The sequence below is a fragment of the Gobio gobio genome (assembly GCF_949357685.1).
Source record: "Gobio gobio genome assembly, chromosome: 2".
Taxonomy (NCBI): Eukaryota; Metazoa; Chordata; class Actinopteri; order Cypriniformes; family Gobionidae; genus Gobio; species Gobio gobio.
The window spans coordinates 10273593-10301177 of record NC_137098.1 but is presented as its reverse complement, the minus strand read 5'-3'; the positions used below and the strand labels follow the sequence as shown (position 1 = coordinate 10301177).

At 41.3% G+C, this 27585-nt stretch overlaps 1 protein-coding gene across 5 annotated transcripts in view; it reads left to right on the top strand.

The window, feature by feature from the left end:
• Positions 1–27585, top strand: part of zfhx3b (zinc finger homeobox 3b) — a 147674-nt gene that overhangs the window by 8378 nt on the left and 111711 nt on the right. The gene's annotated exons all lie outside the window — the stretch shown is intronic.

Genomic DNA, 27585 nt, shown 5'->3' with positions numbered 1-27585 from the left:
TGTGCAGGATTTAATACCATACATGTTACATCTGTTTCCAGTTAATTTATTTTTGGTACACATTTTTTTTTTCTTATTTTGAAAAACAGGAAAAGAGGATTTGTTGTATTCTAATTTTCATTCTCAAAATATACACGGAATCATCGAATTCATAAACTGTCAGTGCTTGTATGTTAACCTAATATTAATATCAATAACACTTTTTTAAATACAAGTATGTTTATATAATTTTTTGTATATATGTAATGCACATACACATTATTATTATTATCTATAATAAATTATTATAAGGATACTGAATATGCTGAAATTAAGCGGGCATTTTATTGTATGTATTTATATCATCTCAATTATAATTGCTAAATGATTAAATGTAAATAATTGAAATATAACCCAGTTTTTAAAAAAACTATGCATTTATGGAATTTATGATATTTTTGTACCTGTGCTAGTTTTTGACATGTGTTATATTTATTTATAAAAAAACATAATTAAAAGTGATACTGTGGTTGTGTGCCTGTGATAAATGTGTGTGTATAAGTGTGTGTGTGTGTGTGAGGATCAAGGCCAGTGTCTGGTATTGTGTGCAGACAGATCACATTTGTCTCTGATGGCAGCCATTTTGGTGCCATTTCAAATATTTCTATGAGGAAATAAATTTAGGATTCAGTTCTGCTTTACTTTATGTAATGCATCATTTATGAAACCACAGTCTCAGACTGACAATTGAATATTTTTAAATGATTCCAAGAAGCACTGTTATATGTACATGCTATTTTGTTCAGGCTTTTAATTTAGTGTGTGTGCATTATTTTAGCAGCTTATTTACAAGCTGTAAATAAGCTGTATAAGCTTTTTTTAATAAAAGAAAAAATATGACAGCAGGCGCAAATATCAGTGTCTGTGTCTCGGCGCTTAGTAGTGTTGTTTTCAATAGTAATGATGATTGTTTACTTCGCAGAATTCTTTTCCTCCCAGACATTATAATTAAATGTTGGGAGGAAAAAAAAGCTGTCTCTCCTTGTCGCCTTCCTATCACATAGGTATTTAATGAGACATGAGAGGTGTGGCGTGATTGGTTTATTGGCACGAGGAGTCCTGTGAGAGGTCAGCTCATTGGCTGAGGTGTTTAATTGGTACTGTTGGACACCCCTCCACCCCCTCTTGGGTGTAACTTGTTTTTGCCAGGTGCACTGCGCTCTCTATTAAGTGTTACATAGGACCACAATTAAATCAGGCCTGAGTGAAGTCGTACTATTGCTGTCTATCCCTCGTGAGGACGGGGCGTCTGGTACCCGTCCGTTACCTACAATTTCTGCACTGCTAAACACTTGTTTTATTCATTTTGTGCATTTTAAGAATCTTGAATGAAACTGATTTAGAAATAAATCAAAGGAGCTGTGTGATACAGAGATGGACAGCGGGCCACAGTGTGTGAGACCCTTCTGTTGTTTCCGTTGAATTGACCTTGCATCCTTAGGTTGTAACATATTCAAGCCGCTCCTCGCCCTGATTCTAATTTGGGGGACGGGATGAGTGGGCTTGGGGTGCGTTCGTGCCACTGGGGATTCCTCAAGGCCAGACAGCCACAATAGATCGTGACCCCCACACCGTGACGTCACACATGCTGTCTGCCGTTCTGTCATGTGTCAGCCAGAGGCCGACCTTTTGTGACACATAACCAGTATTTCAGTTTTTAAAATCAACATAATTGACAACATTGACTATATTTTGATTCTTTATGCACATTCCTTGCATTATTGTGAACAGTTTATCTGTGCATGCTTAAAAAACAAACGATTACCTTAACTAATACTAAACATTTCTCATTTTTAAATCTTACGACTTGCTATTTCCCTAAAAAAAAAAAAATGCATACACATGTGTTTTGGGCTCATGGAGCTGCAGTGACCTTATCTTTCAGCAGTTTTGCACCTAATTTAAAGGATACCTTAATTTTTGTAGTTGATTTTTTTTTTAATCTCTCTCAAAAGCTGAGTGAACTAACACGGACAGCAAATAAGCAAAATAGTGGGAGAGAGAAAGAGAGAGGAGTGTAGGGGGGTCATGCAGAGGTGAAAGACAGGCTTGGCGCTCACATGAAACATTTATGGATCAGTTACTTTGTCAAGTGCCAGTCTTTTGTTCCTTTTTTTTCCTGTCCCCTTTTCTCGATGTGCTTTGTGACGAGTTTGTAACTAAACACATAAACGAGATAACACCCCCCCCCCCCCTTGTTTCTCTCACTGTAGTTTAACCGGATGGCTGTTTAAAGGTAGTCTGGATGACACGAGTTGAGGATGGCGATGGCTTGCGGTTGCTGGAAATACACATCAAAAGCTAATTTGTTTAGTAGCGCGTAAATATTAATGTCTCAAGCTGGCAATGACAGACGTGCTGCCAGGGAATATGACACTCGTGTGACAGGGCGTCAGAATTTGTCAGAAGTCCAAATCACATACAGTATAGGGAACTGAGTCATGTTGTATGTAAAAATATCTGTCTGCTCAATTCTAAACCAAGAAAAGAAGAAATGTTAATGAGGTCAATGAGTTGTTTTTCCGAACCAGATTAAGTGGAGATCAATTTTTTGCTTAAGTTTCCTGATCCTCAGATGTTTCTCCTGAGAAAAAAAATGATCTAGAATTTCACAAAAGACAATGTCACACACTGTGCCATTTGCAATTAAAGCCAAATAGTTCACCATGAACTCCATCAAATTCATCCCAGAACAAATTGTTTGAGCTATGCTGTTCTCTAATTGCATAGCTTTGCTCTAACTGTATGTAGACAGTTGTCTTTAACTCTATCTTTCATACGGAATTCTAGGAGAAACGTCTTGAGAAACAGTCGCTACTTAAATAAAGAGTAACCGAAAACTCCACAGAGAATATCCCAAGCTTTGAAAGAGCAATACAATTTATCAGAGTCCTACGAGTGTTAGTTTTAGGCAGGGAGAAGAACTGCTAGCAGTCGCTGCTGCGAGGGCCAGCTGTGTGTGTTTTTCTGAGTGTTCTGTAGCTTATCTCTGTTCTGGTGTGGGTATCTCCTGTTGGTGACTTTCATTGTGTTTACAGTGGATGGGACGGAGGGGTGGAGGGTGCACAGACACTAGTTTCATCACTTCCTTCCTCCACTCCGTTTTTATGAATCGATCTGTCATAACAACTGCTAGAGACGTGGAGGAAACTGAAAGAGAGAGAGGGAGAAGGGGGAGGCTCATGGAAAGGAAAGAATTGTTGCATGTTGTACAGCAAGAGAACAATAGCAGCCATCCCAAGGCTAGATGAGGTGATCGCAGAGCAGTTACAGGGAAGAGGTCTTGTGTTATTTTTATTTTTCAACTCCATCTGTGGGGCCGGGAGCTCATACTATGATGGTCTGAGCGGCCTGAAAGAAAGCGTATTAAAACATCCCGAAAAACACAATGTGTGAGCCTGCCTGTTTTTGTCAGGGCTCATTTCATAGGGTCGAAACGCTCTCATGACATAAGCAGAGAAACAGGAAGCCTGGCTGCCATCTTTCACAATCTCCTTTGAAACAGGAACTGAAAGCAGGCCAAGCCGTGGCCCCTCGCTGCTAGCAGATGGGTGCCAACCTGTTGAAGGCATCGGGCACGGGGGTAGGAGAGCCACAGAGGGGGCTTGTGTCTGCGGAAGGCCCCCTGGGACCCCTTTTCCTTCTACTGGAGGGTCCGGAGGTGTGGTCACCGTCTGTTTTGGGCATGGTTCGTGATGGTGTGTTTAGCACTTGCCAGCAAGAGCATTTATATGCAAATGCTAAACAAGCATTGGTGAGACTAATTATGGCAGATCCCATTGAGTGCGTGCCAGCCCAGAGAGAGGAAGGGAGGTCCTACAAGCTGGGGTGGACTTGCCCTACTTGTTTACTCATTGTCTTTCTTTATTAGCCCCTCATTGACACTCCTCCTCAACATCAAGGGGGGTCTGTTTGCAGGGGCATCTCCTTTCTACGTGGAACTGACTCCAGGACTTGATGAGAAGCACAAGGCAGCTTGTGTTCCTTAGTCCTTGTTCTCTATCAGGGCAGTGGACTCTGTTGGAAAAAGAGGGTGTACCAGTTGATTTTTGGAATGTGGTGGCTGGTTTGTTGCTGGTCCACGGTGGTCTATACTAGATTAATCTATATGATCTACAAGGCTGAAACGGTCCACTAACTGGGATCTCAGCTGATCAACTATTTAGAACAAGTTGGACCAGGTAGAACTTAAGGCCCCAATATTCACAGCAAAGTTCTTTTCATTCTTCACTTTGGGATAAAAAGAAGTTTGAAATACGTGAGCTGTGGTATACTGTTAGCGGACATCCTGATGCCTCCCACTCTGGCGTTTAGATGAATAGGTTAATATGTGCCGCGCACTTTACTCTCAATAACAAAATAAATGAAAATTGCAGAAAAGCAGTGAGAAAACAGCAGTTTAGAAAGCATCTGATCGTAGCAATGTGGATGTTTGCTCGAGCCCTGCAGTTTGGCACTCGTGGACCTCTGACCTCGGTGGACTCAGGAGAGGAAATTAACCAGAGAAGATTTCCTCGACAAAGAGGGCGGACTCCCATAGCGCACCTAGCTATTATTTAATCACCACAGACCAATAGTAGTTTGAAGGTGTTTACCAGCTGGAGCTAACTTTTCCGGAAAAGTCCCGAAACGAATTCCAAAATAACTTAGTTTTGACCTGATTTTGTTTGTTATTCGATTTCGCTTGAATTATAATGGGGTCTTAACAGGTCACCAAGCTACTGTTGCAAGTAGTCATTGGTAGTTGCATTTGCATAAAGTTGAACTTCGTCAAACTTTATCATAGATGTCAGCTCAAATTGCAATTTCTCATTAAAGAGAACACATTTCCAGTTGTTGTTTTGCACTTCCTGTATGCACACTACACAAATCTAGCTACCATCTGAAACTGGTGTTAGCTGGATTTTCCAAAAGGGGGTATAAAACCTCTTAACACATGCCCTCCTACAAAGGATGCTCTAACTAATTACTTGTGGTGCTCAAAATGCATTTAGGTCAGCTTTTTTAATCGCATGCAAATTTATGAGTGGAAGAGAGGGAAATATTAACTTTCAGAGTCAGTGGCTTTCATTGATTGCGGACAGGGGCAGTATAAACTCGACTCTACAGTATCCCTGCAATGCTGCCAGAGAACAGGCCCACACTTACGAACACAGCCCAGACACAAGCATTAGAGGCCAAGAATGAGCCAGATATGCAATATTTCACCATAAAAGCAGAGTTTAAAAACCTGGCAGCACATTATTTTTAGGCTAATTATTTTTAGTTGTTTGCCATAACATTGAATTTGAATTTATCATGTCGTACAGATCGTGCGGCTCCAAATGTTTATACACAACAGCAGATCTCGTATCAGCCACGCTTAAGCACGAACAGGCTTTTGTTGATTGAAAAGTGTCCCTCTCTTGCAGAAATGACAGCGGTGCTGGAAGCAATTAGCACTGATGGAATTATGGCAGAAGCGGGCAACTCTCCAAAAGAGACAACACGGCAGGCGATAGCTCCATTTTGAGCAGAAATGTTTTGAGGTGGAGGAAATGAATTTTGACAGTGTTTGAGACTAGCCAGATCCCTGAATTTGGGTTTGACCTCTGCGAATATAAATCAACTGGATAAGCTTTGCTCACGGTCTGCTTTCCAGCTCTTTCTTAGACTAGCTCATCCCTCAGTGCTTGTTTCTCCTGCAGTTAAAACTAATTAGTAGTGGTGCCTCTTTAGTTATCCTTATTATGGGCTTAGGAGAGACACTATAGCTCTATTCCACAACCTAGTGAGCTGCCCATCTAGACTACAAGGGATCAATCATAGGCTCACTGCCAATGTGGCAGCTGATACAGAAAGGTAGGGAGCAACATTATGCTGCCTTCTAAGATACTTGTTTCGTCCAAATTTTAAAACAGCATTGCTGCAAAGAAATACTCCAAGGCCCTTCTTTGCGAAGACTCACCTATCTGAGCTACCTCTTGCACTAAAAGACTGCTAAAGTAAACTACTGCTAAATTCTTATATTTCACTAATATTCATAATTGTTCATTCATTATTTCTCATTTAAAATGACTGATTTTAGCCAATGTTTGGGTGTGCAATGCCTTTTCAATGCTTAGAGTAGCATATTGTTAGCATAGCAACATGCTAACACCACTGTTGTTTTCAATTGTTGTGTCTCATATACTTATATATATGTATATGACAGGTTCAAAATAAGTAATTACTATATATGTCTGACTTTCCCCCCAACATTTGTGTGTGTCATGCATATAAGCAAGTATCTTGTTGTTACAAACATGCTAACAACAAACTCTATTGGAATCTGTGTTGTGTCTCTCATATGCTTCATGTGATTAGCACAATTTTGCCACAGAAGGCAGCTGTCTAAGTAAGTTGTAGACAGCTATGGAGCTCACTAGGTTTTGGAACAGAGCCCATGACTGTGTACTGCAGCCATGCATGCTAATGATTAGCATAGAAGTCAGACAAAGTGAAAGAGAGAGATTTTTACTGTCTTTTCAGTCTTTATTTACACTGCCTTTTGAGTTTCACCACTGTGTTGCCTTTTCACTGTGCCAAGCTCAACTTCCACACACGTACACACACACTTAAACACATAACTAGATCTATGACTGTTTGTATGCACAGTGTCTGGTGAGGGGCATGTTTGGTTGGGCCACGGTGGTTTGATCAAAGGTTGTGTATGTTTGTATAAGCCGTGGTTCTTCACTGAACACAGCTGGTCAGTGCTGTCTCTCTTGCAGAGGATAAAACAAGTTCTTCTAGACCTCTGCCCTGGACAAGGGCCTCTCTCTCCCCTCATTGTGCCACACAACTGTCACACACACACACACACACACACACACACACACACACACACACACACATACAGTGGCCCAAAAAAGTATTCGGACAGTCAAGGCACACAAACACAGAGGCATCTGCAAACAAATGATTCTTAACTTTTCTGAAATATTTTTATAGTTGTTTGTAATCAGCTGGTCCCAAGGTGATCTTCAGTAAATGTATGAAGTTATTTCTCCTCAAGGTGTCCTTGTTCATTAGAATGTGCCCAAAATGTCTATGGTTTTATCATATAAAATCTAACAAATTTCTTTTTGTGATTTTATTTTTTTTAACTTAAAGTCTGCATGTACTATCTTTATTATTGTATGATCAGTACAATTACATTCATACATTTTAACCCACCGTTAAAGATCTTCACAATAGCAGTTTTTTTTTGTTATTGGTCAAATGCGTTTTCTTTATATTCCTGTCTCTCTCCCTCTTTCAAGTTGTCCTTCTGCATTCCTTTCTCTCGCCTACTTTTAATTTTTTATGTTTTTTGAAGGTGCTTTTCTTTTCATTGTCCTTGCTCTCTTTCTCCATAGCCTTTTCTCCCCATGTCGTCCTGCTTTTTTTTCTCTGTGTTGTGTGTTCAGACTCTGTCAAAATTGAGAAAGGCATTCAGGGCCCTTAATCCCAATTCCCCCTATCAGGAATGCAAATGTGTGTGTGATTGTGTGACCCGCCAGAGCCTGGCAACATCTGCAGGGCTCAACAATAAGGTGGCCCGCTGGTCTGCGGCCTGTGTGAGAACAAGTTTGGGCCAGTTGACGGAACTGTCACTTGCCCTGGCAGGTCACAACATCACTACGTTTTAATGCTTGAAAACGTAAACATTTGGGTTTCAGTGAAGTGTTACGTAATGTTGTTAAGAATTATGCTTGTTAAAACTTGTCACCAAGGTGACGTTATCTAGCTGTCTAACATGCATTAGATAGTTTTGTTGAAATTGCGCAAATTACTTTGAAAGGAATTAGCTGTAATTTGGAAAAACAAATCTGGTTTTTAGTGTGGGCAAAAATCTGAACTACTAGCTTGACCAGGCCAAAAAAAAAAATGTTGGTCCCTCATCTGCATAAGGAGCCCCCCTCATACTCCCACTCTCTGTGAAATCATTGTTTCTCTTCACGGCACCATTAACCTTGTGCTGCATGGCCAAGCTCCCAGCCCGGCCCCTTTCAGAGGCCATGTTTCTATACCACGTCTGACCATCTGGACACTAGACATAACACACTGTTGACTTTCCCTCAGTAGTATGTATATGCAGATTTGGGCAGGGGGAGGGGGTAGGGGTGGACTGGGTGAGCCCTTCTGTCAGGCCTGTGGTTGATACTCATCTGGCTAGTAGCAACTGGAGGATTCATTCCTCATGTTTAACCCACTTCACGAGTCTAGGTGGAGCCTGTCCATGTGTAGGAGTAAAGCTGTGGTGTCAGCCAATAAAATGTAGTTATTAGATTTGCACCCGCCCCTCTCTGACAGGTATCAGAGGAGAGAGAAATGATTGTTTGGATTGTCTCTGTTTTCGAAATGATAAATTAATGGTAAAGCGCAACTGACAAAGTGAATCTGCGTCAAAGCCAAGTGCCGCTGATTGAATTACAGTTTCAGAGACCTAAACTCTGGCCACGTTCCTGCATTGACTCACAAGCCGCAACATTGGCTTGTACGAACACATACACACAAAGGCTTCATCTATCTGAAGGGTGAATTCAGGTGAATTGTGCCACCGTTTCACATTGACATGACTGTTACAGTGTGGCCCAGTTTACCCAAATCCATCTATCTACAGTCAAACCAAAGATTATTCAGACACCAGATATAATTTTTTGCTAGTGGGTGCAGGACACTATAGTTCATTTATGTAAGTGAGGATAATGAAATAAAGTAAACTGTGACATTATACCCAAAAATTCTTCATACAGTGGACTACCAGTAAAACTGATAAAAATTTTGGGACCAACATTTTTTGTTTTGCTTAAAGGGGTACTTAAGCGCTGGGAAGATGAATGTGTATTTAAACTGGGTCATTAATGTAGTAGAAATGTGAAATTATTTTTTCTAGAATTTGGTGCCTTCTAGACTGAGAAAAGGCAGAAAATTGATTTTTGTCTCATGTGGATGAAAGACAACAACCCCCAGAATGCACTTGCTTTGCTGCCCAACGAGGCCACTCCCAAGCCACGGCTACTAGTTATCACTTGCCCACCATGACACCGCCCCCACCGTCGTTTTGTTTTTCATAGTAATACAATCATTTTGTTCAGTTAGAGAATAAACACTACAATTAAACACTGAACGTGTCTTTTCAATAACGTGTGACTGAGCCGAACGAAAGTCACGTCTCAAACGCAGCAGGAGTCAGATTTCATTCATCACGGGAGCGAAGAGATGAGCAGAGCTGAGGTAAGCGTGGCAGTCATTCTTGGCGTGTGTCCAGTCTGGCACGTTTTCATCGCATATGGAAGCTTAACTTTCATAGGAATTCATTGAAAAGTTGAAACACTTTGCTCCACACCGCTCCGTTATTAATGCCCGATCCGAGCGGCCGTGCTCATTTACATTCTGTGTGTGAGATCCCACCCCTATGGGCGGGTTGATAACATGCGGAACTAGCTCCTTCTACTGGCAGTAGTCTTTTAGCCTCTGGTCAAAAAATCCTCAGATGACGCAAAATGACGATATTTGCGTCATCAGAGGATTTTTTCCTGAAATAAAATGCATAATTCTCTCGTCTCAGGGGGATATGAGGGAGGAAAGTACGATAATTTGACTATACTACCGGGTTTCTACTGATACAAAGCTTAATGCTAAATCACTGAAGTAACCCTTTAAGTGTGTTTTCTTTAATTGCTAATGCGACCTTTTACACCACAGACTGAACAAAATGAAGCATTTCTCGGTAATTGGTTGACCTAAATTGGTATTATCTAATTGTGTACTTAAATTGAACAGCTGACAGCTGATTGGTTTATTGTAATCCATTATATACCTTTCTATCAAAGTTATCTGACATTATCAAGATGAATTTGTACTGACACAGTTTAAGTTCTTGTCATATTTTATTACCATTTTCTAAACTATAGCGAACTATCTATCTAGAACCAAACTTGCAGTCAAGGCTAGTTTTCCGATTTGTGAAGTAGTGCGAGCTAGCACGCGGTCGCACATGGCCACACACCCCTCGCATTCAGCGAATGGTCGACAGCAGGGGAGTGGGTGTGCGTGTAGGTCTGTGTATGGATCCCCCTGCAGTCACACACTGTCTTCCTCACAGCATTTATGTTGGAACAGCGGTGCCGGCCATTGTTATCAAAGGCGCGATTAATCATTACATTTGTGCAAAGCAGGGGCGCTGTTGCCATGGGGACCCAAATGATCTGCACTGCTTTGCATATCAACAGAAAAAGTTTACAATCGTGGCAGAGCAAGGGCGAGGCCTCAACAGAAACCTGCGAACCTGCCTCGTTCTCCCTCTCTCTCTTTTTTTTTTTTCATTTTCTCATTCACTCTTAGTAAATCGTACAAATAGCTCTTCAACAAAGCCTTCCGCAGCTAATCAAGATGGCCCCTAATGAGGCAGGCCTGAGAACACAGAAAAAAAGTGTGTTAAGCACTCAGGAAGTCCCATTCACATCGATATCACTCTGTTTGATATCAGATGTGTCCACTAAAAAAACTTTACAACAAGAGGACAGAAACTTTTCACCCTTTTTTCCCGATGACATCCATCGATCAGACAGTGTTATGACATCATGCGATGCTTAACCGCTTGAGTAATCTGCAGGACAGAAGAGGAAGTGAAAGCGAGAGAGACTTGGCAGTGCTTGAGCAGAAGTTTGAGGGTTATGCAGCGTCTGAGGGCGTTTGCTTCCAGCGGTGGCTGTCTGCTGAGAGCTCTGGAATGTTCTTTATAATGCGTTCAGACCTCAAGCCCTGACCTGCCCGAGCTAAAGAGCTTCCACTGACCCCCGAAACACTCAGAAGGACTTGGACAGCACGACTGTAATACGCCGTTCGTGCTGAGTGCTTCGTTTTCAGTCAAAACACAATGCGACCACATTCAAACCATCCATATTTTTTCATTATCTGTGGGGTACGCATTGGACACATTTTCATCCTGTTTGTTTAGTCATTTCGAGCAAACTCTGCTAGCTGGTTTTGCTGGAATGGTCTCTCGGCAGCCAAATGGGATTTGTATATGTAAATATCATTTGGACATGCAGCGAGGAACAAGGTTGGCTAATTATAGCAGCTCTGAGAAACATGAGGGTTAGTGTGGAAAATGGGCCCCAGTACGGCCCTCTTTTTAGAAACTACTGTGACTGACTCTATCAAAACAAATCTGGACATCATCACGGACTGTGGGATTGTTGCGTACATGGTTGGAGATCTTTGACAGGCATTTTGTGGAAGTGTTACACAATTTTCAGAGCATAAATCGTTCATTGTTTACGGAATATTCTGGAAACCAGATTTTGTCCATTCTTCACATTGCATGCCATTCATGTGACAGCTCTGATTACATGTTACCAGTTTATTAACACTTGGTTAACAGGATTTCATGGCAGTAGGTGCCAAAATGGCTGTTTTGTGTTTGTTCATCTTTTAAAGTATGTGTAGCAGGTTTGGGGGCTATAAAACACACACACTCACAGATACTTCAGTCTGTGAGGTTTTTTTCACGCACGTAGTACAAGAGGAAGTTTTTCTTCTGTAATTACATGCAGTCCTGACACATGTTTATGCTCGAGTCCAACAGAGTGAGGCTCACTTCGTGACAAAATAGCACTTAAAATTCCTCCCCAAATCATTTATCAGTGCCTTATTCTTCTCGCTCCCTCCATTTCCGGTCACTCACCGTCAGAAACGTTTGGTTGAAAGAAGGTATGGTGTGCGTGTCCTCTGTTTGCCTGTCGTGTGTATAGTTTGAAATGTACACACCAGCCAGTGTGAGGATGAATGTTGTATGTGGCATCTGTTTAATACAACCCAGCATGTGTTTCCTTTCATTTATTTATTTCACTCTTAAAATATACGAAGGAAGGGAGAAAAGGAGAGAGTGGAAAAAAGAGTCTTTGGGTGTATTGTAAATGGCATAATTATTCTATTACTTTACTGCTGTATATTCTGAAGTATGGATACTTTACCCAGTATGCAAATGTATTAAAATCAAGGGATATCCAGATGACCTACTTCTAAACTAATAACTATACTACTAAAATGTGTACACTGTAAACCTGAATAAGTTGGCAAAACTAGGTAATCAGTTGCCTCATTTTTCAAGTTAAAGGGATAGTTCACCCAAAAATGAAAATTAGCCCATGATTTACTCACCCTCAAGTCATCCTTCGGCTTTCAGACGAATACAATCAAGAGTTATATTACATAATGTCCTGGCTCTTCCAAGCTTTATAATGGCTGTTTCTGTTTTGAAGTTCATAAAAGTGCATGTATCCATCATAAAAGTAATCCACACGGGAGTTAATAAAGACCTTCTGAAGCGAAGCGATACGTTTGTGTTAGACAATTACACATATTTCAAACTTGTTTTGAAAAGACTACAGTTTGATTACAAACTGTAATCTCTAACTTCCGCTAACTGTACGCACGTTCACGAGAGATTGCCGTTCCAGCGTATGAAGTAGGTGTAGCGTTAGTATAGGTGACGAATGCGGAAGCACAGAGGATAGAGCAATAGAAAACTTGGTTCTCGCAAGAACTAGGATATTCTCACCAGAATGTCCTACGTCATGCACTGGAACGCCAGTCTCTCGCGTACGCTAGTTAGCGGAATATAGAGATTACAGTTTGTACATTTTTAAATATGGATATTTTTCTTACACAAACGCATCGCTTCGCTTAAGAAGGCCTTTATTAACCCCCCGGAGCCGTGTGGAGCTGTTTTATGATGGATACATGCACTTTTATGGACTTCAAAACAGAAACAGCCATTCACTGCCATTATAAAGCTTGGAATAGCGTTATAATTTAATATAACTCTGATGGTATTCGTCTGAATGAAGAATGTCATATACACCTAGGATGACTTGAGGGTGAGTGGCTAATTTTAGTTTTTTAGTTAATTGAAATTCAAAGTTTGAGTAAGCAGAACTGGCATATTTTTATTTTGTACTCATAGATTTTAATTGCTCTTAACTTGAAATATTTGACTAATCTGATTCATACATTTAACTTAAAATGATCTTGTAATCTCAATTTAAATATTTTAAGAAGTGGAAATTTGGCTAGCTTTAACTAGTTAATTCAGCAAATCCAATGCTTTGATAGCATCAGCATAGCATAGCAATTGCTGAATGAGTACGGCAATATAGAACATTTAATATCTGTTCTCAAACCAAGCTCATGCTCCACTTGTCACCATGATAACCCCCCAAAAACCCACATACAGAAACTCTTCTAAATTAGCATATTGATACATTAAACACTACTAAATCTCCCACTTAATATTAATCTTGCACAAAAAAACAAACGTTATATAACACTAATGTCAGCATTTACTCTCCCTTTCAAGTGTCATGGCAAAGCATGCTGGGAAAAAGAAATCCCAGCCCAAGTTTCAGTTAAATTTAAGTTTGTCTAAATGAAAAGAAACAAGTTCATAAAACTCAAAATAACGAAACGATTCAGATTACTTCAAATGTTTCAGTTGTGTGAACTCAAAAGAAAAATAAAGTTCTAAATACTCATAAAGGTTTATTTGATTGAACTCATTTTTTTAATTTTACCTTACTCAAACCAATGAATTATTTTAACCATTAGGGTTTACAGTATACAACTAGAGTGCATTGCGCAGGATATGATATCTTACAATGCCGTGCCTTCAGTAAATGATCTGGAAGCGCTATCAATTTCTTGACTCATAATTTAAGCAAATTATAAAATGTAGAAAAAAGACTAAATCATGTTGTTAACACTTTACAATAAGGTTTCATTTGTAACTGATTTATACCACTTGACATATTAATGATACCTAAAGGGTTAGTACTGTTGCAAATGTTTATCGGTGCATACTGTTTCACTTTGTTTTTAAAAACTAGTATGCAGTGTACAGTAGTATAGTAAGTGGTATTCAGATCAATTCAGAACATTGTCGATTTTGATTGTACCGTAGTTCTAGTGTATACCTTATAAGAGCTTAAAGGGAGTGTTTCTAATGTGTGTGCTATTTCAGATAGCATGGTCACTATCTACTGTTATATGGAGGAGAAGCTCTTGTGGATGTGTAGTGGGCTGGCAGAGCACAGCACAGTGATATTGAGGTCAGCTGTCCAGAATGATCTCATGTTAAGAAATCGGCGAGTCAGCAGGGTCAGAGCAGAAATGCTATGACGACACTTTCTCCAAGCTGATAAGGACTTGCCCTCTTTCCGCTCTTTTCCTGGGAAACAGAGTGAGAGAGTCCCACCGGCACCCTACCCAGCACACTGGAGAAATATCACAGATCACACATTGTTCACACACCACTTCACCTCTGTTATGAAAGAGGGTACCTTTGCTTTTTTTTACGTTTTGTGATCTTTTCTTCACATTTCCTGAGCACAACCTCTCTCTATTCCAGACTCTTCTACCCCACACAGCCTGTGAAGTTCTAAACAAATATCAAAATAGCTTAAAATAGCCATTGGGACGTTTCCTGGATGTCATGGTGGTGCAAACTGATGGCTGAACAATCCCTGCCTCTGTTTCCCATGTTGCTCTGACTCTCAGCCAGACGGGCGATCTGAGCTCAGGAATTCGGCATACGGGCAACGAGAGCGGATTCCTCGTGAAGAGCTCGGTTTGGAAAGCGCAGGATTGTAAACAGATAATGGCTCTCATGCAGAAAGGAACCGGAAGTGGGAGGGATCAGGCCAGAGTGTTTTTCTCAACACATGTGACTAGCATTGTGTAATAGTGATGTCTTAATTTGGCCATTTGAATGCTTGGATTGGTGTAACAAACATGATAGAACACTGAACAAATCTTTGCGCATGTGGCCAAACGCACACACCCTACCCCCAGCCGCTGCTGTTAAAAGATAGAGCCCGGGCTCTTTGTGATTTTGAGGGTGTGTAGATGTAAGACGATCAGCTCTGTTGGGGGCAACTTTGCGCTGCCTGCAGCTTAAACTTTCCCATCGTTTCACTTTTCAACAAAGAAATTCCCCCGGCACGGACACATTCCGCCACACACACACTGACACACAAACATATGTCTATAATTTATGGCTGCGAGGTCCTTGATCAATTGATAGCAGCGAATCCTTTGGTAAATAGAGTTTCAGACATATTGCCAATAGACTTGGGCTATTGATTGGAGTGTAAATTAAAAACTTAATCAGGTCTCTGAGATAAGATTTATCTCCGCCCCTAGCAAATTACAAGGCGGGCTCGGAGTCAGGCGAGGCGGCCAGCAGTGCCCTAAGAGAGCGTGCCAGTCCCGGGTATCAGAACGCACTCCCCTCTGCCTGGTTGCAGTCTACACTCGCTCAGAAAATCTTTGCACGCTCTCCTTCCCAGCCCATTGAGTGTGCTTAGGGTATTTGACATAGTGGATTACGTTGTCAAAGTCTTGAGAAATCAGGATTGGCTCTAAAAAGATTGCTTGTATTTCTTTAATGGATTGACTTGTTTTGTAATCCTCTTCCCCGCTTTTTCACACTCTTGCCTCGCCTTGTGATGAAATATGTAAATCGTTAAACTTTTGCCTCGTTTCCTCGATAGCCGCAATCCCCTCATTGGTCATTTTCACAATAGCATTTATGCAGCCTATCATTGTGTACATATTCAGCACAAGCCATATTTTATATGTATTAAGACAATCCCCTTGAATTGCACATTGATTAGATTATGGATTTTTACAGTAATTGCGAAGCGGAGATTTTCTCTGTCCCAACCTGTCTCCATTATTAATATTGGGAAATGAGAACACATTGGAATAAAAGCGTTCCCTGTGATGCTCATATATTGGCGTGGGGATGATGCGCCAATAGAATAACCACAGATTTTGTACGATAATTGGCGTTTACCGTTTTTTCAAACTTCAGTGGCATTGTGCTCTTCGGATATCTTCCTTTCTCTGTAATTAAAACCAACATTTAGTCTGTGATTAGAGGATGTACTAGACTCCTCTGTGGGATTATACTGCTCTCATTATCTCTCCGTTCTGCTGCTCATATTCAGAGCAGATAGAAAGACAGGAGGAAGAGGAAGACGCCTTATTGCTAGATCATCAGACTTAATCTATAGGTGAACTTTAGGAAGCCTCCAGGGTCTATGTGGAGATGCTTGTGCATACTCCCTTAAAAATATATGTTTATTTTTTCATACACCATTGTCACGTACTTTTGAGCATAAAGCAAGGAACACACCAAACCGACGCCGACCAACTAGTGGCAAGGAAAGCAGACTGCTGAGTTGGCTCACGTCGGCAGCGTATGGGTCCAAAGTTGCCCTGACACACCAAGCAGACGCTCCACATCCGACGGCCAAGTTGCACGTCCGTCCTGCACCTGCGTAAGAGTTAATAGCTTAAAAGCGGGAAACCGGAAGAGCTACAGGGAATTATCACATGTTGAATCGGCTGAAAATTAGCCGGCGAGGACCAACACACAGAGAAAACTTAGATGGCCGACGCATGATAAGTGCCCGATTCTTGGTGTGTTCCAGTTGTTTATTTTTAATATTTAGTTTAACTGATTTGTTTAAAATAAAATAAAAACGTAATCTAATACATAATGTATTCTAATATGTATTCCAATTGAAATGTAATATTATTGTGTCCAGAAAGGTTAGATGATGCTGATTATTGCAGGTTTGGTGCTGGTCTGGTTAGTGGATCAGCTATCATGCTATGAAGTTCACCAGCAAAACTGAGCTGGTGAAGCTGGTCAGCCAGCATCTGATGATGAAACCAATAGCTTTACCAAAGAAGTTTTGATTGTTGGGTTAGTTATCCCACAATGGGAACCAGCGTGCAAAACATGAAATGCTCTGGAGGCTAGCCATGGAGGTCTTTTCAGCAGGGTCATCCATGACGTCACTCGTGATGAGGGAAGTAGCCTCACCAAAAAGCTATGTTAACTCCTGTCCTCCCAAGTGAAGGGTGTATTGAAGTTGTAAGTAATAGCCTCTCTGGCCAGATAAGCTGTGGAAATACTGGTTTAGTTAGGAAAAGTATAGGGGGATCTTAGCTTGATAAAACCACTCTTTCCCTCTGTAATACCCAACAGCTAAAATCAATACATAGGATAATACTGCTGCTATTCCTTCAGTCGCTTTTGTCTTCCGCAATGCTCTGCCCACATAGACTACATCAGAATAAGTGTCTGTGTTAGTAGACCTGTGAAACTGGCAGAGACTGATAGGCTTAATCTACTATTTTTTAGATTTACTGATATATTGCTAATTTAGTTCATCCTGAGGTCATACATACATTTTCCAATATAACACTGCACTTTTTTTCTAGATATGGACCAATGTGCAAGCCTGTGTTGTGAAGTTACATATGAGTCATATGGTGTTAGTGAACTGATTGTTACTTCCAAGGGATAAGCAAAATGCTGTGTGTGTGTGTGTGTGTGTGTGTGTGTGTGTGTGTGTGTGTGTGTGTGTGTGTGTGTGTGTGTGTGTGTGTGTGTGTGTGTGTGTGTCTCTGTCTGTCTGTTTTCACTCAGGTCAGGTGTATGGGTAAATCTTGAGTGAGGGAAGTTCCTGTCAGCACCTTGATATTTCCAGAAGTGTGTGTGTCTGAGTGTTTCTTTCGTCCACCAAACTTAGTGGCGGAAAAACATTCGGCTCAGGCCTGCTGCTTTTTGTCATACATGGCCTACTCAAAAACACTTTTTGCCTCATAAAAACTACGGACTACGATGACCTCTTTCCTTTTTCCCAGAACTATGAATTGCCTAGCAATTAGCTAAAATGCTAAAGTTGTATGCAGCTCATGTTAAGTTGATTTTTGACTTCTCTACTACTGTACCTATTAAAGGATGTAACACAAGAGCAAGAATAAAATGTATGCTAAATGCTGCCTAAATGCTAAGGTGTTTTTATTAATATTTTTGGAATTGGTTTTATTGCATTGCTATTGTACTTTGTAAATCTTGTATTGTATTTTGATAAGATATATCATTTTGTCTTTAGCAAATGTGATTACTCTAATTACACTTAAGCATACTTTTGGAAAGAGTAATTAGTATGAACATAATATGCTATAAAATAAATACTTAACTGAGTAACGTGTAGACACTAAGTGCATGTTAATTGCTGTTAAATGAAAACGAATTATAGTTTGCATTTAGCTGAGTTTCAGAGTGCTTTTTTGACCCACTTTTGTAGGACAAGTAATTTCATAACTGCTTCTATTGTCTAAGTCGCAATTTAGTATATTTAAAAATATATTAACTTTAAATGTAATAACAGTTTAACAATAATACAAATTTAAAAATACAGTGAAATTATAATCAATTACTTTGCATTAAGTATGTTTGAAAACACATCAAAGTTTACATCTTTAAAGCATGGTTATGTTTAAAATGTACTTTTAAAGTAAGACTTTTTTGACATTACAAAAGTGTAATTAAGTGTGTTAAAACTGTCATGAAAGTTTACTCTGCATACACTTAAGTTGCCTTTAATATTTGATTAAGTACAGTTTTGTAAAAAAATATACTTTTAAGATTTGAAATGCACTACAAGTGCACATTCAATACAATTAACCGCAATACAGATTGAAGTTTAATACTAAGATTCAGGAGTTTGTTCAAATCCCTAATCTCAGATATGTATCCTCACAAGCAGCACTAAAAATGAAATACTTTAATTGTATGACCACTAATAAAGCGACACTGTTTTCAGCCTTCTCAGCTGTCGTAGTGCAGCTGTAAAATATTGCCCAAGGTGCCGTGAGGTTAGCCTGTGACATCCTCACCCAAAGTGCAGTGTATTAAAAAGCAGTGCGGCCCCAGATCTCAGTATATCACGAGAGAGAGTCTGTGATAAGGCCTGCCTGCCTGCACGTGGATCAATGAAGGTTACTGACATCATATCACAAAGTGATAGCCAGTGCCTTACCCCCGGCTATTTATCAGCCCACAAGCTTATGGAGAGAGGAGACCGTGCTACGAAGGGCTTTCTGCTTTCTCTCGGTTACCCCTCGACTACCCCGTCTCTTCACCATGTCACCTGTCTATCATTTGCTAAACTGTGGTGGGCTGTCCATATCGATGCTACTCAGATGCTTCAGCACAATAATCTTTCTCACATTTGCTTCTCCGCCTTTTTTCCCCCCTCTGTGTCAATACTGTGCTGTGTTTGGACTCAGCGAGCTGTTTCCAAGGGCCTTAATTGGCTATTGAATGCTTTCATTTTTTTTAATCAAGTATTTTGATCATGGCCACATGTATCGAGCGTACGTTTGTGTACTATAATTTCCCATCCTGTAATCTTGTGCCTCTTGAAGCCGAGCAAAATGATTTCAGCGCGCAGAGAAAGACAAACATCTGCGTCCAAGGAAACATCAATGACCTTCACATCTTTTACTGACCATTTTTCGCCCTCGTACGTCTTTCTCTTTGTCTCACTTCCTGTTATTATCATCAGCCTTCTTTGCTTTGTCGAGATTTCAGTGTGTCAGGCTTCGTTCCGTGTGGCCGTGCCTCTTTGTTAGTGTGTGCGAGAGAAAGCGCGTGTGTGTTTGTGTGCATATAGGCCCTTATACTCTCAGGTAGCGTATGAGTTCCATTTATCAGCTGCCCGGGGCACATTGTAGAGGATTTCCCCCAATGGGTTAGTGTGTAACTGCTCTGTCAATACCTGCTTGTCAAGGTAGTGGAGAGCAGAGGGAAAAAGACCCCTCACTCTGTGAACCGAAGCCACTTATTGAGCAGCCAATAGCTATTTACCTCCTGACAGGAAGGGGGAGAGAAGGCCCCAGCTGAGGTAGTCAGACTTTGGCTCTCTCTCTTTCTCTGTCATTTGTTTCCTCCTCTTGTTTAGTGTGGTTTTAAGTGGACTTATGAAGTATACATTAGCAGTATAACCTAGCTTCTGTGTATTTCGCTGATCAATAGCTGTGGAAGAACAGATTAAGAGCACGCTTGAGGTGATTGACCTTCCCAATTTAGAGAGTTTCACACTACTGTAATGCTAATGTAACATTTCCTCTAAGCTCTAAGCTTTCCAGACTGAATTTTCTCATTTACTGTGCAGATTTTGGGAGGAAAACTGCGGGTTTAAATGTGATAAATTGTGTTCAGTGGAGCTGAGAGTACTACACCCAAAGATTGGGAGGAGCTAGTTCATCTAATCTTGTCAGTCACAACACACGTGCTTACCATGATGATTCCTCACCTGGTATCTCTTCACCACCCCATCTTAACCTTCATTTTTAATCTCTACTATTTATTAAGGAATCCCGATTGGAACCAACTTGAGTTTAGTTCAGTGCTCTGGCTTTATACCCTTACTTAATGACAGAAATCATCTCATTAGTGTCCTGAGGAATTTTAGCAATAGAACCTGAGACAAAGTACCGAAGTCTCCTGAGCTATAAAAGAGCGACATCTAAGCAATAAAGTGTGTGTTGGGTGGTGACTGGGTGCTCGTGGTGCAGTGGCTTGTGCTTTAAAGCCCTGTTTCCTCTGTGGAATCGCTGTGTTGACAGAGAGCATCTGGATCTTGGTTAGCTGCTACATACATGCTCAGCGGCTCACAGTGTGGAGGTGACCCAGCCCAGGCTGATTTTCATCTGGCAGTCACACCCTGCCCCTCACCCCCTCCGCCCCCGGGTCGCAAACACCTCTCTCCTCTCCTACCCCATTGCCTGCGACCCACCATGAATGCCTGTTTTGGTGGATATTTCATTTAAGCTGATCTACTTTGATTCAACAAACAAAAGGAGCTTTCTCTGTGATCTGCATTTTTTCCCTCCTCTTCTTTCCGTCCGCTTTTGTTTTCTTTAAACTTCTCACTCTCTCGCTCTCTCTCTCTTTCTTTGTGGGTTGAGCGGAGCGTTGTGTTCCATGCTGGGCTGTTGGTGGCCTGTTGGGACATGTTTGGTATACCTGAGTCACAGAGCAAATGTTTAACTCATGCAGGTCCACAAAGAAAACACACACACACACATGCATGCATGCATGCACAGCTGCCCTTATCAGGCTTTGTGATGTAAAAATCTGTACATTAAAGCAGGCACACACATACAGGCTCAGTATAAAACAAAGCAAAATCCTATGCCCGCATGAATGGCCTCTCGAACATACCACACACGAATCGCCCTCGGTAACCCGGGCGCCTTTCCGTTGCCAAATTGGAAATGTATTTCATGTTTATTAAGTTGAAATGAGACGTTAATTCCGCAAAAAAAAGCAGAAGAGTCATGCTAGAGCAGCATCTGAAGATGTCCCGCTGTTAAAGGACAGCTGTCCAAACAAGGAGAGGGGGGAAAAGGACTAGAAAAAACACATTATATAAACATTTGACAACAGTTGCTCTGTAATCTGGTATTACTTCCACAAGCGGAGGAGAGACCCGTGGTCCTGGGTTGGGCCGGGCTGAAGGGGGACACCACTGCGGTGGGGTTGAAGCCTGGTGCGCTGAAGAGGTCAGTGGCAGATGAGAGAGAACGAGGATTCATGGGAATCCCGCTGCGGAAAGCTAATCACGTTTGATGTGCATGTGAACCCGAGCAGGTTCGTCGTAACACTGCTGGGCATGTGTGAGGGGACACTGGTAGGGGGTATGAATGGGGCATGATGACCCACTAATTGGCTGCCACGGGATTTATTATATATTCCAAAATACAATGCACCCACATCTTCCTATGTTTTAAAGAAAGATTACACTTCTCATGTCCTCCCATTCCTTGAGTGATTTGTGTGTTTCTGTGTAAGGTGACTGTTACAGTAAATGCTTGGGGGGGTTTCCTGTGTAAAACCACTCTGAAACAGAAGGAGGTTTATGTCATTGGCCTGGTCGTGGGTGGCATACATTGCAATTATCTGTCAGACTGTGAAGGGAAGAAATGTGTGTCTTTTTCTGATACATATTATCTGTGACTGAAACTAAACGGTAGCCTACACCATTGAGGGCTAGCAGATAAGGATGGATGGTCTTGATACTTTGTGCCATGTTGCTCAAGTGGGTAATACAAATTTGAATCTGGCTTGTGACATTTCTTGTTCCTATTCCTGTTGTTTTTAGTCACCTCTCCACAATTGTACCAATAAATGTGGCAGGAGGTCACAAATAAAGAGTATAATAAAGTCTTGCTCTGATACATTAATCCATGACTGAAGAATCACAGATACTGCTATACAAAAGTGTAGATGTTAGGATACATTAGGATACAAAATGTTATCAACTATCGCTATTAGCCAGAATTTGAGTACATTCGTTTTTGTTCTAGCTGAGGCAGAACAGACTTCAAATCTGTGAAGAGGATGAAAGAGAAAAGCCATGAGAAAGGTGATGAGTGGTGGTGAGTTGTACCAGAATAAAGTAGTTAAAAGTGAGTCAGCTGCTTCTTTGGATCTTATCATAGACATGCAAACATACAGACTTCCCGTGCCCTGACTGTCATCCCTTTAATATTGTTTTGGATCTGTTCAGGTGTGGCTACCTTTGGCAGCAAAACCTAGTGCTTAGGGCAATAACAGGCTAGTAGGCAGGGTGCCAGTTCAACTCTGCAAACTTTTTCAGCTACTCCCTCTGTTTCTCTTCCGCTCCTTATGTCTCCCTTTTCCCAAAGTGAGAGAGACCTTTATACAAGACTTGGAACACTTCAGCTGTTTCAGACTTCAAACATAGCTTAAAAAGAACTCTGTCTATTAAAACATACTCAAAGCCCCTATTTGCTCCTGTGATTCTGTGGGCATGTTAGTGACTTAGAGAGACAGAGAGGGACAAAAAGAGGGCGAGGGACTCACACAAAGACATTCTTCTCTCTTAGCTGGTCTCAGTCGTTTTAGGATGTGATCTTCCCACATCAGAGTTCAGAGAGTAGGGGTCACGTCTGGAATCACTCTCCAGGCTTCATCTCTTGATCACTTCTAACCCTCATAAGTCAGTTGTTCCTCACATAAATGCTCTGTGGTGAAGGTATGAGGTTGTATCTGCCAGACATTCTCTCGTGCGAACAAATAGATAATTTTGTGCATTTTCGGTCAGCTCTGGTAAATCTGTGGACATTTTGTCACGGAATGGAGCTGTTGGAAAATGTTAAGATGAATACAGCCGAGCATAGCAATCTGGCCGCTCAGCACTGATTCATTAGTGACTCATGTGTTTGATGCCAGTATTCCTGGCTGTTTTTAAAAATAAACCTCCCCATTTCTCAACCTCATCTCGCTGAACTCTACATAATAGATGAGTTTATTAATTCACTCACCACAGCTTGTCTTGTTCAATCATTACTCCGTCCCAGAGTTGAGGAGCCCCAGTAGACTAGAGCAGTGCCTGCTTTCCCTCAGGTCCCTGTCAACCATTCAGAAACCTATGGAGATAGCAGAAAAGAGCAGGCCAGATTGAGTTGCTAAAGAGACCTTACTTGGCTACAACCTTCTTTTCACCCCATTTCCATTAGAAGAACAGTTTAATAAATTCATTTAGGTCAGAGCAGTGGTGCCCATGCAGGAAACTTTAGTTCAAATCCTGCATATCCGTTTCGATTCGGCATCTCTCGCCATTGTTTACTTTCACTGCCTCTTAATTTGAAGTGACAAGAAAAGTAGGAATTTAGAATTGATGTCAAAAACAGCGGAAGTTTGAACTACAGCTAGGATTGTCTAATTGCAGTGTGCTAAGGAACACTGCTTCCCTTGTGTGCTCAAACAAAGACCTACAGAGGCGATTTCTCCTCAACTGTCATAAAGGATAGAGACGAGAAACAAACTGCTTTATTTTGTATTTCAAACCTTAACAGACTTTTCTAAACTATTCCTTTTTAAGAAAGCTATCAAGGTTATTCTGTCCATTTGAGTTGAACTATTTTATTAACCCTGATCTGTTTAAGGCTGCACACATACTGAACGTGCGTGTGTATTTGTGGATTTGATTATTAGCGTGGTCGTGTGGATGTTTTTGTTTGTACGGTAGTACAACAGTAATTAGAAGCTATAGGGGCCGTTTGCGAGCCTTTTTATTCGCTGGCTGCCAGGGTTAAGCTGTCATTATGAAAATGGCCATCCTTCCCCTGCCGATACCTTTCTTCGGCTTTTGTGTGGAGAGCTGTGCTTTAATTACAGGTCTGTGAGTGATGTCACTGCTGTGGCGTCTCCTGCCATTCACCCAGCGCCTCCCCATTCTCCCCATACACGTGTGCTTAAACACACACCTGCCCCAGCTGCCCTCCATACCTGCCTCCATCTCACCCCTGAGTCCTCCTCAGCCACACTGGTGCTCGGATCTTAACAACTCCCACCTAACCCCAACCCCCACCCACGATTGTTTAGAGATGGCTTGATTATTTGTTCTGTGAACGCAGTTATTTAACTTTCCTCAAGCGGAAGATAAGGAGCCGTACAACTGTTGTAACAAGAATGAACTTGTGCCAGAACGGAAAGAAGTTGGTATGTACGAGAGTATGAGCAAACGTCTCTTTTAATGCACGTATGTACACCTTGCACGAGTTTTACATGTGTGGGAGTATGCAGGGGATGTGCCTCTGAATTATTTGGATTCCTAAAGAGGTTATTGCCGGAAAGAGCAGAAGAAGAAGAGACACTCCACTGAGGGAACATTTCAATGGTGGAACACGGGAGAGGTTAAAACGGCTGGACAAGAAGTGAATGTTCCAAGCAAATCGGTGTGGACGTCATGCATTAGCAGCACTACACCTGACCTAGGGAATGTGTTACCTTAAAGGCCAAAAATACACCCGGAGACCATGGAGCTCTTATCGTAGATTTTAGACGACCCTGCTGGAAAAAAGAAGGCTCCATCATGAAGTCTAGGAGCCCTGCAGAAAAACAGGATTAAAGATTTTCTCTCTGATTTTGTATGTGCGGAGAGAGCAAGGGGAAAGAATGGTAGGTAATGTTATCTTGTTCACAGTTACAAGAATCCTGCTCAGAGAATTCTATGGGGTTTCAAGTTTCTAATATGTATATAAAGTTTCTCTGGCACAATAGAGCTTTTGTGAAGTGCAAAATGACCCCCCTTTGCCTCTCTCCCTTCGTTAAAAAAATGCATTCATATGCTAGCAGAGCTGCGAATGTGGACTCAAGTTTCTGCTATCTTTATGTGTTGTGTCGTCACGGAGCCCCCGCGGGCTGAAATGTGCATCTCATTCACCAGCTCCGGCACTCTGCCAGCACTGCCAGTGCTCCTTCCAGACGTGGATTAGGGGGAAAATCTAGGAGAAGCAACAAGCTCCTGACAAAAAAATAGCTGGAATGACAGGTAACCCAAGTCAAAGAGAAAGACATCCAGAGAGAGAGAGAAGGCAGACGATAATTACATAGCTTTTTGTTTTCGGGGCCACTTTTAGCTGGCTACTTAAGTGCCTGATCCCAAATATATGCCTTGTAATTACAGTAGTGGGCCCCATTAGGGCAGAGGTCTTCGGGGGATTATGCTTTGTATGTGTGTATGTGCCGAGGGAAGAGATGGCACAATTGTGTACCATATCCTTGTCCTTGATTGGCTGAAGATGCTTGGGTCCTTGGTCGAGTCAAGTCCCTGGATTCCCCTTGTGAGAGAAGCAAAGTACTTGCTTACTGCTTTCAGGTCTGTGAGCTCTGCTTGAATTGCCTGTTCTCAGAGTTCACAGCTGAAACATACAACCTTATTCACATCTGTGGGTGTCTCCCTCACTACAAGCATTCCTTCTCTTTCTTTCTTCGTCTGTGTGCTGACGCAGGGAGATTTATGGAGATTGTGACAGGCTGTCTCAGTGATGACTGGCCAGTGTGGCGTGTGTCATGTCGAGTTGACGGGGACTTTTTTGCTGGGGTGTCCGTAGAGACAGCGGGAGCTCCACCAGTGCTGGGTATCACTAGACTGAAGGAGATGGTGCCAGACCTCACTTACAGGGGGATTTTCAAGCCATGGCACCCAGCCAGATCCTTCCATTGTTTTAGCCCTTGTAGATTAGCACAGTGACACACAAACACAAACTTACACAAGCAAAAGGGATGGAGCCGTTCCTTGAGACTGAATACCGGAGAAGGTGAAGGCGACCAGGGGCATAGCTGTGTCTTGTGTGTGTGCTTGTGGGTACATTAAGCCAACCTGAGAGCAAAAGAGGAAGATCTGCCTCTTTAAGCTGTTGGCTTTCCTAATAGATTCTTAAGCACTGGCTTTAGTGCATGTTAAACCAGGATTACCCAATCAATTATGGCCAGTACAAACAAGGATTACTTAAAACACTACATTTTTCTTGTGTAGAGGGTAAAAACAGGTGATAAGACAAGGAACTTGTCCAGGTCAGCGAGACCCTGAGTGAAAGGGACGCAGAGAGATGTTCATTGTCAGAGGGTTGTCAGGAACAGGAGATTGCATGCCCTTTCCACAAATGCCACCAATAAATGCCAAGGTTTTTTCCGTAAAAAACGAACCCGAAATAAAATAATAATTATCAAAAATAAATCGTTTTTGTAATCATTAAGCTCTCACCCCATGGTGGAAAAAATAAGAGCTGTGTGGCAGTTTAGGAAAATACCCTTTAGATGGCGCATCATGCACGTGAGGTTAACAGCGTAAAGCAGTTTAAAATGCATTGCGAAAGTCATAATCAGGAATAAGGGACGATCGCCCCTTATACCCACGTCATGCACATCACAACATACTGTAAGCCTGACTAAAATAAACATGGTGAAAATATGTTGAGGCTCTGTCGTTATTATTGAGTTTCATTAGTTCCACTTTGTTTGTGGGGATAAACGACAGTTACAATATTAAGATTATGGTTAAATGTGATAAAAGACACATGTAATATAACCAAATTACTCTTCTTTTCATATTAAATATCAAAACACACATGTATCGTTCAGTCTAGCACTTTCAGATATGATAATTTATACTAAATTGACATTGTGTATGAAATGTGCTATACAAATAAACTTGCCTTGCCTTGCCTAAATTAATACATGTATAGTATATAAATAAATGTATATTTAAGCCATTAAAGTGTCACCATTGCATGGTGTTCCGATTGAACGCATTTTGTCCTGTGAAGTGAACACTGAATAGGGACCCTTAGTCAGAGCAGATTTATGGAGTAAAAATTCTTAACTGATTCATTTTGCCATTTATTTACATACTTTTAAGGTGCACTGTGTACATTTTAGTGGCATCTAGTGGTGAAGTTGCGAATTGCAACAGTACACTGCTCACCCCTCTCTTTCGAAGCACATAGAGAAGCTACGGTTGCAAATAAGTAATTGTCTGAGACAGCAGAGAGTAGCTAGTGCTCTGTAGAGAAGTTTGTCCATTTAGGGCTACGGTAGAAACATGGCGGCGCAAAATGGTGACCCGCGGTGTATGTAGATAGAAATAGCTCATTCTAAGGTAATAAAAGCATAATGGTTCATTATGTAAGGTCTTTATACACCACTGAAAACATAGTTATGTATATTATATCGCATTTCTGTCAGTAAATACTACGTACTGCACCTTTAACTATTACATATCTGATCAATTACATTAAAATGTATTGCTTTGGTCTGCACCCTGGTAGCGTTCTGTTAATTCTGCTAAACTTGAATTA